Below are 15,460 nucleotides of genomic sequence, written 5' to 3'. Positions count from 1 at the left end.
ATATTTTATTTTTTCTGCACCCAGAGAAACCCACTGTACTGAGCACTGTACAAATGCATGCCATGCAACACTCCTTTGCCCTGAACAGTTCTCAGGTGGATAGGGAGTAAGAAAAGAGTAGGAAAAGAGAAACCTAAATACAGAGAAGTTTTCTACTTTACAATTGCTGAAACAAAATAAATTTGTGACACTTATGACATTGCTAGGTTCAAATGCTTGGATTATTAAAAAGCTGCCATTCTTTATGTATATATATATATACATATATATAAAGCTGTTGTCAGAGGGCTACCTAATACATAAGATCTCATCCTACTCTTTTTAGGGGGGGGAGACCAGTGGAATAGAGAAGAAGGGACAAATTCTCTATTAGTTACAAATGACGGAAGTCCTTCCTTTAAATAAAGGCAAAAAATTCTTGTTCCATCCATCAACACTGCTTGTCCTGTTTGGGCTGCCCAAGATCTTTGGTCATATTCTCCAGTTGAAAGGCTTGTAGAGGACCCTGTATTAAATGACTTCATTAATTTTTAGACATTACATTACTTCTCATGCTTAGATGCAGATGTTGGTGGAATTCAAGTATTATATGAATGGCACTGTATTCACTAGTGTGGTTGTCATTTTAATAAGGTGTGAATAGTCCTTGAGTAAACCGTATTCACCTATTTTGCATTGGTGTTGCACCATAGATTTCAAGGAAGTAGGGCTTGAGCTTAAAATTATTGACTGTAGGTTGAATCATTTCAGAGCTAATGGTTATATTATTACTGGAACAGGAGAGGAAAATCTGAGAGAAGAAAATGAGTGGGGGCTTAATACAGCATTTAGTGAAGAGTAAGCAGAATCAAAAAGGGACTTAATAATATTGGTGGATGATATTATTAAATTTGTAACGAGAAATCTTATATATTAGCTGACATGGCTAAGGACAGCCTCTGTAGAACTTGAAAGCAGTGAAAGTAGCTTGGTGATTCTTGGAATGGCCAACATCTGAGTAGAGTTAGGGGACTGGGAAATGCTTTTTAAAATTAGAGAGTCCTGTAGGAAGGCCAGAAAATTGATTACGCAGGATTTTAATTACTGAGATATCGATTAAAATAATAACTATACACAAATTAAGAAAGGGTATGTAGCTCAGGACTGCTTTCTTAAGCTGTTTGTGAGCTCGCACAGTCACACGCTCTTGCATCCAGCCCTAGGGAACTGAGCCAACTATGATAAATGAGGTGGAGAGAATCTGTGGAGCACCCTGGTGTCAGGGAAAGAAGAATGGGGAATGCTTAAGGAAGAAGCACAGTTTTTCTGAGGTTATTAAAGGCTAATACTGAGGAAGTGTGCCCAAGGAATTTCTTCTGATTATGGAAATCTCCATCTGTACAACTGAAAAATAACTGTGATTCCCTCAGAGAGAATGTAATTTAAATGTGTCCTGGTTAAGTCTACACAGGTTAAAGGCTGATGGGGGTGAAGTCAGTACAAAATTAGCATAAAGTATTAAGCAGCTACTTTTTTGAAGTACAGCATAATCAGTGCAGTTAGGAGCAGGATAAGGTGATGCACAGAAATGAAAAGAGACTATACAATTAAATTCCTTAGTTTATCCAAGTCATCGTTTTCACATGCTTTTTTTTTTTTTTTTGTATATCCATTCCCCTTTTTGATCTTGCTTTTAGAGCTAGGAATGCCTTATTTGCTTCACAGGATAGGCGAAGGTGATTATAACAGGTTATGTTAAGGATATGTAATAGTATTATAGATTGTGCTGTGTAGTCTATGGGTACCTTTTTCACAAATAAGTTTGGTTTATTTCCTGATTTTTGCCATGTCCTAATAAAGAAGTGTTGCAGCAAGGTAAATCGCAGAAAGATAAGAATATCTTGGCTTTGCTGCCTGCTAGCAATAGCAGCTAGTGGGGAAGCAAGCCATGTCCTTTTAGCAGAAAAAGTATCTTGCTCCTTAAGGAGCGTATGAAGCGTTCCTACTTAAAACAACTCTTGAAGGCAAGATGTTGTATTCTCTGGCACAAGGGAACAGGAATCTTAAAAGATGCTTTTTTTTTTTTTTGGGGGGGGGGGGGGAGAGGTGGAGGGGTGGGGAGGAGTGGAATGACTTCTCCACTATTCATGGTGCAGAAGGGACCAGAGAAAGGACGTCTGAGTAAAATGAAGTGGATTAGAAAAAGAGCTAGGACAGATAGGTTCAGTAATGGCTTTATTCTTCTTTACATAATGAAAGAATGGAAATAAGCTTTATTTAGAGAATCTTTTTGTTAAGTTGCTGGAATAATCAGATAATTTGCAGTAAAGCATGAAATGGTCTGGCCTGCTTCAAATAAACAAACCACAGCTATTCAATATAAGCAACATACAAGCCTGTGTTTAGTAAGAAACAAAGTTTGACTTATTGATGTCTTTGTTCTAGGGGCTTCTTTTCTTATAAATGCATTAGGTCTTCTGGCCAGTAAAATGTGATGAATGGGAAGATGCAAAGAGCAATGTATTATATTTTAAAAATGCTATTTACCCAAAAGGCTTCAGCAGAACAAAAATGGAGCATTTTATGAAGCACCTATATTTGTGGCAGAACCTTAATCTATTTTTTTTAAAGAATATTTTGGTTGACTTTAGCAAATAATTTGGTTAATGTAAAGATAATACCCCTCAATGGTGGCTGTGGGGTGAGGTAGAGACCAGGGAGGAAGGCTGTCCTCTTGAATGCTGCCTTGAGATGTGGAAGATGTTTTAGTTCTGTTGCCTGCTAAAGGGGTTATAACTCACTTCTCTTTCTCTGTAAAGTGCTCTCTTTACTATGTTTCCATAGGGGCTGCTGTTACTCTGTCCTATTGAGACTATTTAAATTTATATTATGTATTTTACCTGCTCATTGGAGTGGTGCCTGAAGCATGAGAGCATCACTTCCCATGAGAGTACCCAGGTGCTCACCTGAGCAAACCCCTGAGGTTGTACTCCTGTGCACAGATGTGGAAAAACACTTCTGTATGCTCATATTCCATGACAACTTTCTGCATCAATCCAGTCCTGTGCACTCCCAACACAGGAAAGAGTAGTGAAGGGTGTTCCTCCAAACCCATCCACTCCTTCCTGCTAAGACCAAACATTTCAGGCTGGGCCACTGTCTGCCTCCCAAGGGTAGAAGTTAAAGTTGCATAGGAGCAGGAGAGGGTGCTATATTTTGATGTCTATCTCTGCTTTCCTTACTGCAGCAAGTTGATGGTAGTGATCTGTACCCTGTGGCCTTGAGCTCTTCAGGTGGTGGTGCTTGCTCCTGCAGCAACCTGATAGAACTTACCTGGTAGGTGAGGGTGGGCTGGCCACATGGCGCACACCTGGTTTCTGTTGCCCAGGTCGTGAGGTAGGGCTGCAAGCCAAAACCTTGAAGGGGAGATGTAATCACTTCTTAGTGACTGTTAGTTGATGCCTCTTCCTCTGTATGTTTTCTGATTTCATGACTGGCTGGCATTTCCCCCCTCTTTCCTATCCTCCCTTCCCCACACTCTCCAATCTGTTTTTTACTTCACTGCTTTCCATCACCTAGTGGCGATGGATACGCTGGGCTACCTATCTGTAATAGGAGGCCACCTTCACTTACAGCTCCAGTACTAGCTTGTTCCCCAGATCTAGGCTGCTGGTGACAGGGCTGCTTTTTTATTTTGTCTCTCAGCCCCATGATACCAAGTGAAGGCTTTTTACTCTTCCACTCCAGAAAATTGGAAAGGAAGAGAGAAAATTGCTTTAAGAGAGTGGAAAGATGTGTAAGATGGGGGAGAAGTGCTAAAGTGAACTAGAGGGAAAATACCTAGTGGGTATGGATCATCTTTTTCCTATAAGAATCTACTTCTGCCCATCAGTTATTTTTGTTCCACAGCAAATATAAACCAGTGTTAGTTTTCTAAAGTCAGGATAGGGCTGGCAATCTAAACCAGCTGAGAATCTGCTCTGGTTTCTAACCAACTACATGCTAACTTACTGCAGATGGACTTGCTAAATCAACACCAATCAGCTTTCAATGTGAAGCTCTTGCTGTGGCAGATCATGGCCAGAAGTTTTTTTCTGGCTGCTGTAAGTGAAAGGGATTTCTCCTGATCTCTTAAACCTAGCAGAGATTCACAGAAGCAGCAGAGTTCAAAGTTAAGAAACCTTTCTAATATCCAGCAACCATCTGATTTTTTTTTCCTTAAAGACATTTGCCTAATTCTTATGTAAATAGCCACAGCCTGGTGGCCAATCTAATCCAAAAGCATTACTGCTGGCAAACAAGGGATTAAGAAAATGCTGTATTGAAATTGAAGCCGTAGGGCCTGATAGAGCCAGGTTGCCATTAAATTCTATAGATACTGTATCCTTCTTGCCAGCTCTATTGCACTTTAATCCAGTGCTCAGGGTTTTCTATAACTAAAAAGTACTTCTTTAATCCCTTTTTCACACACTGCAATGCAAACCTCGATGCTGAATAATCCGCTGAGGTTTGTGCATTTGTCAGATCTCTGCTTCATTAAATTACCAAATTTTACTGGCAGCAGAGCAGGGTGGCAAAATGTCAACATGGCTTTGCAAAGCCACCAGTCGCTCGTTTCTAAAGATGAATATGATCTCTATTGATGCCTGTTTACTATATTTCAGCACTAACCTTTATAAAGTGATGGAGGGATGGGAGGAACTCCAGGGCAGGCTTTCAACGTGCGGTAATGTATTTTTCTCAATCAGCATTTGATTGAACCAAGAAACGAAAGGCTTTGGGTTTATGAGGGCATTGGGTCTGAACTCTGTTGCTAGACATTTTCTGTTTTGTTTGGTTTGCACTGTTAGTGATATCATATTGTCTTTGAACATTCATCAGTATTGTGCCATTTGATACTGCAAATGTGTGCCAAGAGAAACAGAAGCCCAACATGAAACAGTGGGATCAAAGTTGCATATGTTTTCTAGCGGCTGATAAAACATCTTCCCCCAGCCATCTGAGTGTCTGATCTGCAGACACTAATCTCTGGAATTTCTGGTGATGTTCCTGGTCCCTGATCAGTGTTATTTCATGTACATTGTGCTGGGACTTTCTGGGGTTAAGGAGGAAGGGAACTATTATTGAGTGTAATATAACATCAGTAGGAGCATCGAGGATCCAGATATTTATTTAGGTTCAGCCCTGAGGGGCATTGGCATAATTCTGACATTGAATGCAGATCATCTGAATTCGTGACTCAAAGCTTTTGCCACTTTCTTCTCAGTGAAGTGACCTGCAGTTCATACCCGTTCTTTCTGTGAGATAGGCTCTTGGCCGTGTCGATGGGACTTTTACTTACAAAAGGAAAATACTTTGGTCCTTAGGACAAACAGGCCCCACAACAAATTCCATGAACACAACTGCATGCTGGGAAGTACAAAAGAGAAGCATTATTAAGGAATCAGTTAAAATCAATATAGTTCCAAACACCCCATGTTGGGACAAGACTTTTCCATCTCTAGAATTACCAAAGGAAGTCTAATTTTTAACCATGCTTGAGAGGTACTGGAGACAAGAATTTAGTCACGCTTCATTTTAGTTCCTCAGGAATGTCTTTGTTTAATTTAATACAACTGATCTGAGTTGTGAAGAGGCAGAACCCATACCTGAATGGGACAAAAGAAGTCTCAACAGAAACATGAAACAGGTTTTATGGCTTTTGACCTTATGGCTCCTAGGAGGAATGAATCATTCTCTGGTGAGAAATGACCTAACCTGGTCTCTTCTGTGGCTGGAATTGCAAAACTGGAAAGCAATGCAGTGGATGCAAAATAGTCTTCGCAAAGTTTGCGTATGTTTTGTGAGCATCTTGAACTATTTATTCCAATTTGCCAGCACCCCAGCTCTGTTGCTTGGTGAGAGCTACTGGACTGACCTACTGTTTGTAAATGCCAGTGGATAAGTAAAGAGCAACATGCAGAGCTGGGGAAATGTACAGAACACTACTGTGCAAATTTGCATCAGCTGTGATGAGCTATTTTTGACAGCTCTGTAGACTACATTGGTGGGATAGACACCAGGATTTACAGCTATGTGGGGGCTAAAAGGAGTTTCTGCTAGAAGGAAAATTGGGCAAATACACTCCATATTAAGATGATTTTAAATAATAATATATGATGGATTGTAAATATCTAGTGAGTCAGGCTACTGAAGACATGATATGCATAAAATGTAACAATAAGGGGACAGTAGGGATAGATTAAGTGACCTAAATTAAGTATAATTTATGTTATCTTGGGAGGAAATATGAACTAGATGACTTGAAGTCCAAACTATTTCTGTATTCTGTGAGCCTATGAATTTCCATTATTTCCACTGCTTTTATGGGGAAGGGTAGGAGAAAAGTGCTTTAACTGTGAACTTGTCTTATTGACTTTGTGTATCATGTTACATATGTCAAGGCAACTAAATGCTTTCACTGGAGACCACATCTATTGTCTAATCTTGTTGGTACTTGAAGTTCTGAATGTTCATAAAAACATACCAGACATAGAAATGAGTTTATGACACATAAATGACACTAGTGCCTTTACATGGGATATTATCAGTGAATATATTTGGTTTTAGATTGTTGTGACTATATATACTGAAAATATTGCAACTTGAACAAGGCAAGATTAATGTAGTCCTGCTTCTGTACAGTACAATACAGTGTTCCTATTCCAGCACACTGCTCTGGTCGTACTTCGTGAAATGAAGAGTCTGCTAAATTATGAGGATGTTGCTACTCGAGACTGGTAACTTATCCATGAATCTCTCTGTTTCCCAAGTGGATCCTATGTGAAGTTGCATGGGATTTTCTTGCATTTAGTTTTTCTTTCTCAAGATCAAGAGGGCAGATCACTAGAAAGCTAAACAATGGTACATTTAATAAAGAGGGGAACTATTTTGTGCAAGCTTAAAGCTTTTAAGTGTCAGTACAAAATGCAGTGTTACTATGCTTCAATACTGCTTAAGCAGCGTATGCTTCCACTGAGCACCATGCCATTCATTTCTAAAAGAAAATATCTCTGCACCAGAAAGAGTACGAAAGGCTTTACAGCTGAGATGGTGAATTTAGTACCACAGAAATGAAGATTCAGCCTTGCATGTGACAAATAAAAATACCTGTGGTTTTACTAGTTGGGGTAAAAATTCATAAGGGAGATGAGTCCATATGCTTCAAGGACATAAGCCAGTCACTGACTGCCTGAAATCAGTGAGAGATCGCCCACAGTGGGATAGTCATGCCTAATTGTCCACTGAAAGGCTTTTATCCTTTCTTTTAAAAGTGCTTAGTCCTGTTTACTCTCTGAGATGGGACAGAAGTTTGTGCTGACCATAGATCTCATCCACTCCAGCAACTTCTGTGTGGGAGTTGTATCTGCTGAAACAATGACACCGTGCTTTCACAGCATGTCAGCTTATATATGTTTTGACTGTGGGGGCCGAGAAGTACCTCAGGTGATTCATACAAGATTGGACTGAGGTGCAAAAATATCCAGGGCTGGGAATAGTCCTAACAAGCAGCAGTTTCTGGGTGTGGAGTCACAGAGCACAAGCTAATGGTGGGGAGGAGGAGGACGACGACAACACATGGGATTTTTAGTTTGTCCTATGTTTTCCTCCCATTTAGTCATGCATTTGTGTAACTCTTACTAATCTAAGCACTGGAGCAGGCTGCCCAGAGACATGGTAGAATCTCCATGCTTCAAGATCTTTGCATGTTGCCAGATATGCGGTCCTGGGCTACTTGGTGACCCTGCTTGACTAGGGGGTGTTGGACGTGACGACCTCCAGTGGTCCCTTCCAACTTCAGCCAGTCTGTGATACTGTAATCCTGTGCATACATTCAGCCCAATACAGCAATAAGAGGGAAAATGTGGCATGTGGAAGAAATTCAGAGCTGGCTTTCACTTAGAGCTTCTCTAACTTAAGAGTTATCAGCAGAAATCTCAAAACAGTGTTCTCGTAGTATGGTGTATAGCCGTAAAATTGACCTTGATTAAAGGGGTATTTGGCTAATCACATGTTCCCAGGAGTATAAAAGACAAAATTGGGAAACTTGGGTCTGCTTCCCAATCTCATCATAGTCTGTGGGAGGGTAATCAGTGCTGGATCAAAATCAGCATCAAAGTATTTTTCCTTCATGCTGGCTCAGTTCTGGTGGCTGATCATTAAATGTGCAAAGAGGCAGGATCCTGTGTGTTCCCTTATTCTGTGTCTTTACTTCTAGTGGCCTGCATTGCTTTACAACTGTTCTCCTGCTCTTTTATGCACTTTTTATTAAACTCTGTACCGCCTGGTCTTTTCTATGTTGTCTTGAATCTATTTTAAAAAACAGGATGAAGTGGTACTGGATCAAGACAATCTGAGCTGTACCCTTGGGAGTCATGCATGGAAGGGACCCCAAAAACAAATGGCATCATGGAAAAACAAAAAAAAAAAACAAAACAAAACAAAACAAAACAAAAAAAGGAAAACCCAACAATTATGTGCTTACTCTGCCATCTTATTACTATTTTTCGACTAACACGAGGAACAAGGTGCTAGTTTGACAAGATGCTGAGCATTTTCCATTACATTCTTAATGTTCCACAGAATGCTAGGGTACAAAGAAAAAGGTGTTTGGTTCATGCTTCCTAGCTGTGGTGATCAGCACTAGACAATTCTTTTTGTCTAGCAGATTTGTGAAGTCTCGGAAGCAATTTCATGTTATGTTTGTAGCTGTAGGAGATGCTCCCCATTTTCGGGGGAGAGGGGAATACCTGGGGTCTGCTCTTGATTTCTCTTGTGTTGGTGTCAACTAGGAAGAAAGTATTGCCCTTAAAGCTTTGATCAATGGAAGGAAATTATGCATGTTTACTGCTGTCCAGGTTTAAGCTGATGGTTTTATTTCTAAACATAAGGTTAAGTATATGAATTAGCACCAAAGCGTAAACTTGTTCCACTTAATACACATGTATGCTTATGGTATCTTTATATATGTATAATCTCTTAGATACATAGCATCTGTATATACTGTATAAACATGTACGTGTACATATATTTCTACAGTCACATACATCCCATGTATGTGTATGTATAAAACAATAATATTTTGTCATTGCCAGTGGTTAAATAACCAACTCCAGTGGTTAAAAACACATCCATCAATACAGTTATTTGACTTTTTCAGTTCTGCCACAGAACCTCTTCCTTGGGTGGGAGGAATAATGAGGGAGGAATAGGTGCTATTCATAGAAAATAGATCACCAAAATGAAGTTTTATGAAATATTTTCCCCACTTCTCATTAAACTTCTACTTTAAAATATACATATTTTTTTTCCCCAGGAAAAAGCTATATATTCTAAAAGTCCTTTCCAATCTTCTTAAATGCTACTTTTTCTTATTCAGCTCTTCAAAGAGCAGCAGCCACGCTATCCCTCATTTCAACTTCAAACTGTGCAGCTCTGTTGGTCCAGCACAGCGAGGGTGCTTTGAACCTGAGAAGAGAAACTAGGGGTTTTTTTGGGACCTTGAGAACCGCTTTCTGAGAACTTCAATTAGCATTTCTTTTTCACCCATTTCAACTTTCCTGACTTTCAATAAAATAAAATAATTGTATATTTACGTGTCTGGTTCCCTAGGGTTTGGCAGAGACCCTTCGTTCTTATGTTCCAGGATCTTTTGGATCCTGCTATTTGGACCTTCAGATAGATTGATACGTATGAAACTCTGCATAGGCAGCTAACTTTGTGTGGGGCAAGCACGAATTGACTTTGGTTTCCTCTCAGAGGTAACTTTATTCTGCACACAGCGAAAAGATTCAGAGCATGTCAAAGGAAGGAGCGACAATTCTCTCTGACTAGACAGCCAGATCCCTGAACTTGGTGCCTTTTATTCTTGGTGGCCCACCTCAGTGGCAGTGATATGAACTCTGAGTACCAACAGGGCACGGTGTGAAAAATGAAAGTTGAACTCTGAGAGCTTCCTGCTCTGTGCTTGCACTTCCCCCAGGTGTTTTGTTCGTGAGGTATCGGTGGCTGGAATCTGAATACTTGCCTAAATATAACGCCTTAAAGGATGTATGAGATGAGCAGAAAGCAGATGTGCTGCTGCTTTTCCTCTGACTATAAATAGCCAGGTCATCAGCACAAATGTGGCTGTCTACCATCAGCAATTCTAACTGATTTGTGGATCACCAAGTGCTCCAAAGAGCGCACTTCTTATTTCTTTGTTCTAGAAATTCACCTGTGCCAGCTCAGTGTGAAATGTGGGACATGCTGCAGGTAATGTTGATGCCACTGTTATAGTTGTGGTTGTTTGAAGCAGCTGATGACTGGGGGCTTGGCCAGCAGAGAAGCCCTTTTATTCCCTCACTTGGACAAGAGCCCTGGTGGCTGCAGTGAGTGCTGGGGGAAACCCCTGCTGAGGTCGCCTGTGTCCCATCAGAGGCTTTAGAGGCTGAACTGCTGGGACAGCAGATTGAATGAGGTCCTGCTTGATGTGAGCATGAATGCCTGAAATCCTCCTAAATGGGAGAATTACAGTGCCCCCATGACTTGTGAAAGCAGCTGTGGGAAAGAAAGGTACTTCAAAGGTACACCAAGGAAATGACCGGAAATGCACAAACTTCAAAGAAAGACGATTGTAAAGTAAACAGCACCTTCTTCCTTGGAACTGCATCTTTTTATCTGGGTTTCTCTGAGCAATTAAATATTTCTTGATCTGTAAATGCCTCCATGTTTACAACCTACTTTTTAGGCTGTAATGTGTCCAAATATCCTGTGGTAAGAACTCTTCAATTGTAAGGGATTTGCTCATGGAAATTGGTTCAATAAGGTTTTCCCTTTCACCTTCTACAACCCGCCCCCCCCCCCCCCCCCCCCCCCCCCCCCCCCCCCAACAGACTGAGCAGAGGCTTGCTGCTTTTCTGAGGTAATGTGGATTTGGAGTTGTTAATAAATACAAGCAGGTTTACAACTAACATCAAAGGTTTACCAGATTATACTCAAAGGAAGATGAGGTTTTTGAGGGCTTGAGTAAACAAAAAGGTTGAGATCCTCAATTATCTTTAAAAGCTCTTTAATACAAGCCTCAATAGGCTTAAACAAACAGAGGAAAAGACATGTCCGTGCTGTGTGCTACCCACAGCACTACTAGGTTGCCTACTGTAACGCAGTTCAAGGCTACATAAGGAATGAGAGATAAAGCAAATAGGTTTGCCTGTAGAATGAGATCATTAAGAAAAGGTGATGGTTTTATTTGATGCAGTAAGAGGTGGAGGGAAAACTAACTATAGCTTAACAGGCATAGCGGATTTTGAGACATATATGGCAATTATTAGTCATACTATTTGAATCTAAAAGGGTAGTGGTTCAAAGGACTGCTTAGAAAGGCTCAGGCTAGGAAGAGGAAGCTATTAAATTAGCTGTCCTCCTGTGAGTGTGTGGGATTTTTTCCCCTTTTCTGAAAGTCTTAGGATACTTCTTGAAGATGATGAAATTTCACAGGTGTGGCAAGAAGGATAAGATTCATATGTATTACTGTTGTAGAGATTTTTAGTCCTCTCTAAAAAGCTAAATGTACCTCCTGTTGTTATGGTCAAATCGGTAATAGGGCATATGTACAACCTGCTTCTATGAGATAGTTTAAACAAAACAAGGAATGTTTAATAGGTATTTAGGAAGTGAATAATTTCTAATCATCTGCCCACTGTCAGGCTGAGTAATACAAAGAGAAGCCATAAAAAATCAGATGAATTCAAAAAAACAACACCCTGAATTTAACCTATGGTCATGTTGCTCATAATTGAGTTGAAAACACAAAGATTGAAAACATCAGTTCATCAAATTCTGAGTCCTTTATCTGCTTTATTTGGTTTGTTTGAAAGAGTAACTAGGAATTTTTCTTTTTTTTTTTTTAACGCATCTTTCATAATTGATGATTTAAGAATACCCAAGGACATCTTTTATTTCTGTGTCAATAGAATAAGTGTGTATGTTGGGTGCTAGCTTAGTATATATAATCATACAAAATCAAAGCATATAAAGCCACTTACTGTTCAAGATACGTTGCTCTACTGTCACAGAATAGTTACAGATAAACAGATGTGAGTACCTATGTGGACTGTTACCACAGACAATAAAGAAGTTCTTTTATTAAAATAGAATGGTTTTCACTGATGCTGCCTTGCTTGTATGTGAGGTCAGTGGAATTCAATACAAATTGAACATGGAATTGTGTAAGCACTAGGTATAAAACAATTGGCACGAAGAAAAAAAAGTCAAGTTTTTCCACTCCCAAGTATCTCATGTGTGTTTACAAACTTATTTCACTTATCTTAGAGCAAGCTCCAAGTACACTTCTAAAATGTTGCACCTGCTTTCATATTATTTTGTCACTCTAATTTTAGATTCATTTTGGTGGTCGTCTTATTGCTGCCTGTCTTCCAAGTTAGTGGTATGAGATTTCCCCCATTATGTTCAACTGTTGGAACCAAGTTGATCTGTTCAATGACTTTACTGTGAACTAGTATGAACTGCACGCTTATTATTGTTGGGTTTTTATATTACCTTCTTCTAATGGTTTTGATATTTGTAAAAGGATATTTTGAGATACAATTTTATAAAAAAATTATGGAGGAAAAATGTTTTTCAGGGTCAGGGGGTGAAATAGCAGGTAAACTACGTGACTACTAAATCTTTGAAGTGATGACTTGATACCTTTCAAGTATATGGACTTTCAACCATGGTTTCTCTCAGATTTTATTTTCAATTTTTTCAGCTGGTGTGAATAGTATTACATCTACAAGAGCACAAAGCCTCAGAAGGATGTACACCATGCAAAATGGGACATGCAGCTGAATGCAATGAAATATACCATCCTCTGAGATGTTTTATAGAGCTAGATGTTAGCCAGCTTCTATTGCGTACTGCCATCTTGCCTATTAGTTTGAAATCACTTTTTCTATAGCTTTGTTCATTTGTTAAGGCAATAGTTTTTGCTCAGGTCATCTTCATTGAGTTTACCTTGTGGTTAACAGTTCAGTAAGAGCTCTGCTATGTAGGTCTCTGGAGCATTGGATGTAATCAGATGTATTTGTCTTGATTCACTATCTTGCATCTTAAGAAAACATGGGACTACACAATTTTTGGCCTCATATCAGACTGCAGTGCTGTTTTCTGTTGAGATGCTGAAGTGCTAAATGTTTCCCCTGAAGGGGAACTGTAGTGCTTATGAGACTTACAAAAAGTATACAGTATATTCTTGTAGATATTTACAGAACATAATTACACTCGCTATCTTCTGGTCTTCTATCTTTTGCAATTCTTGCACTGACCACTAGCAAAGCACTGCATGCAATGGGTACGTAAAATGTAAGCTGCTGTCTTCATCTATGCTCCCCAACACATGATGTGCTTTACCAGGCTGTTCTCACTCCTTTGCCATTATTTCATGGTTGCTATGGTGAGTTAGGAAAATGCTGGTTATTAATTTGATGCTGAATGAGGTATATTCTTATCTCAATGAGTGGGGATTTACCCACATAACTCCTAAAAATGTGAAGGTATAGAATCTTGTTTCCCATACTAAAAGCTTTGTAGCTTCCAGCTGTCTTTGAAACAGCTGTTGAGAGATCCTGTGTCACTGTCATGCCAACCAAATGGAAGGTTTTTTACTTAATGAAGAGAAATAATTCAGAGACCTGCCCACCTGGAAAGGGAGTGAAAAATAGCTCATTCTGTATTTTCTTGGTCATTAGTGTTCCATACAAAGTACTAATGAGAAATGAACTAAAATTACAAAATAAGCAGGTAAACTGGCTGCAATTTGGTTTCCATATGACCCTACTCCCATAGGATTTCTATTGTCGAATCAGTAAAGTAAGGCTAAACCCCCCACTAGTCTTTTTTCAGCTTCTCATGGACCAATGTTGAAAGTACTGAGTTTCATGTCAGTTGTGTGCTAATGAGGACAGCATGCAAGCAGTGAGCAAATGCGAGGACTATTTCACAATTTATGCAGAAAACCAGTCCTGCCACATTAACTTCCTCCATGTGTACCTCTATTTTGTGAAAAGCAGCTCATTTATTTCTGCAGCTCTCTCCTTTGCTGCTGATTCTCACAAGACTCTGGGCCTGCAGAGAGCAGGCAACCAGACAGATGGAGAAGGATGAATGCAGTGCCCCTTCCTGGGAGAAAGAATCATGAAGAGATGAAGTAGCCTAATATCATATTGTATTTTCAGTAAAGCCTTGCCTACAAAAGGTAGAATATTACAGGGCCAGAGGAGCCCAGCTGTGATAGAAATGGGTTTGGGGATACTGTTGGGAATCCAAGCTAGGTAAAAGGCAAGGCAGCTTTGCTTTTTTCTTTTTTTTTTTTAAATGATTGATCTGGTGGAATGGTGGAAGCTACATATGGCAGCCCTGTCCTGGAACTTCAACATGGTCCTCCACTGAATTTCTGAAGGCAGATCTCCATGGAATGGAGAGACAATAAGAGCAATCCTCTTGTGAGAGAGGGAATGACCTATCCCAAAAGATTTATCACAGTGGCTACAGCACTTGTTATAAGCTGTGCATGTCAAGTGAATGCAGTGCTAGAGTGGTGCTTTTTAATAATAATGAGCAATATTATTAGGTGTTAGTCAAAACAGAAAGCTTTGACTTTAACAAAGTTAAAAACAGAAACAAAGATGGTGTGCATTTCTATACAAGCCCAGTGTGTAAACTGGGTTTTAATTATCTCTGGCAATATGACTGTTGCTCAAGTTAACAGAAGGTGTAGGGAGCATCGACCTACCTTGTTCTAACTGACACAGTGAATATCTTGCATTGTAATAGAGATGGTGCAGATACTTTAAGTTACAGAGCAGAGTCTGCCACTGAGACAGATGTCACCCTTTAAGAAAAGAGAAACTTCAGACATACCTTTTCTTATAATTGAAAAGCATTGTCAGGTTGGCAGCTTCTGGGACACTGTTTAAATGACAAATACTCATGCTAGTTGAAAATGAACCCTGCTTAGCTGACATTGGCAATGTTTTGTTATTTCCTTTTTCTCATTTCTAAAAGGCTAGTAGATCATTTCTGTTCATTAGACTTGATAGAAATTAGGCATGGAAAACTCCCTCGGGCCCCTTTTCATCTCAGAGCTGTCCCAGGTACTCTGCCTTAAAGCTCCTTAGTAACACAGAACACATGGTACGCGAATGCAGCATTGGAAGGTAAAAGAAAAATAAGTTTTACCAGAGGAATGCAGACATCCTCTTTTGCCCATTTCTCTTGCTGACATCTTACTCTTTTTGGCTGTGGCTATCTAACATGTGGGAGCATTCACAGTAACCCAGATGAAATAAAAATTCCGATAGGCCTAAAAACTTAGGCGGTTCAAACTATGCTTCCCTAATAGAACATGCATTAGAGCGACATGCACAATCATCTGTCTTTCAAGGACCAATAAGCTGAGAGC

Source organism: Anser cygnoides, chromosome 2, assembly GCF_040182565.1.
Source record: "Anser cygnoides isolate HZ-2024a breed goose chromosome 2, Taihu_goose_T2T_genome, whole genome shotgun sequence".
NCBI lineage: Eukaryota > Metazoa > Chordata > Aves > Anseriformes > Anatidae > Anser > Anser cygnoides.
This window is presented reverse-complemented; position numbering follows the sequence as displayed.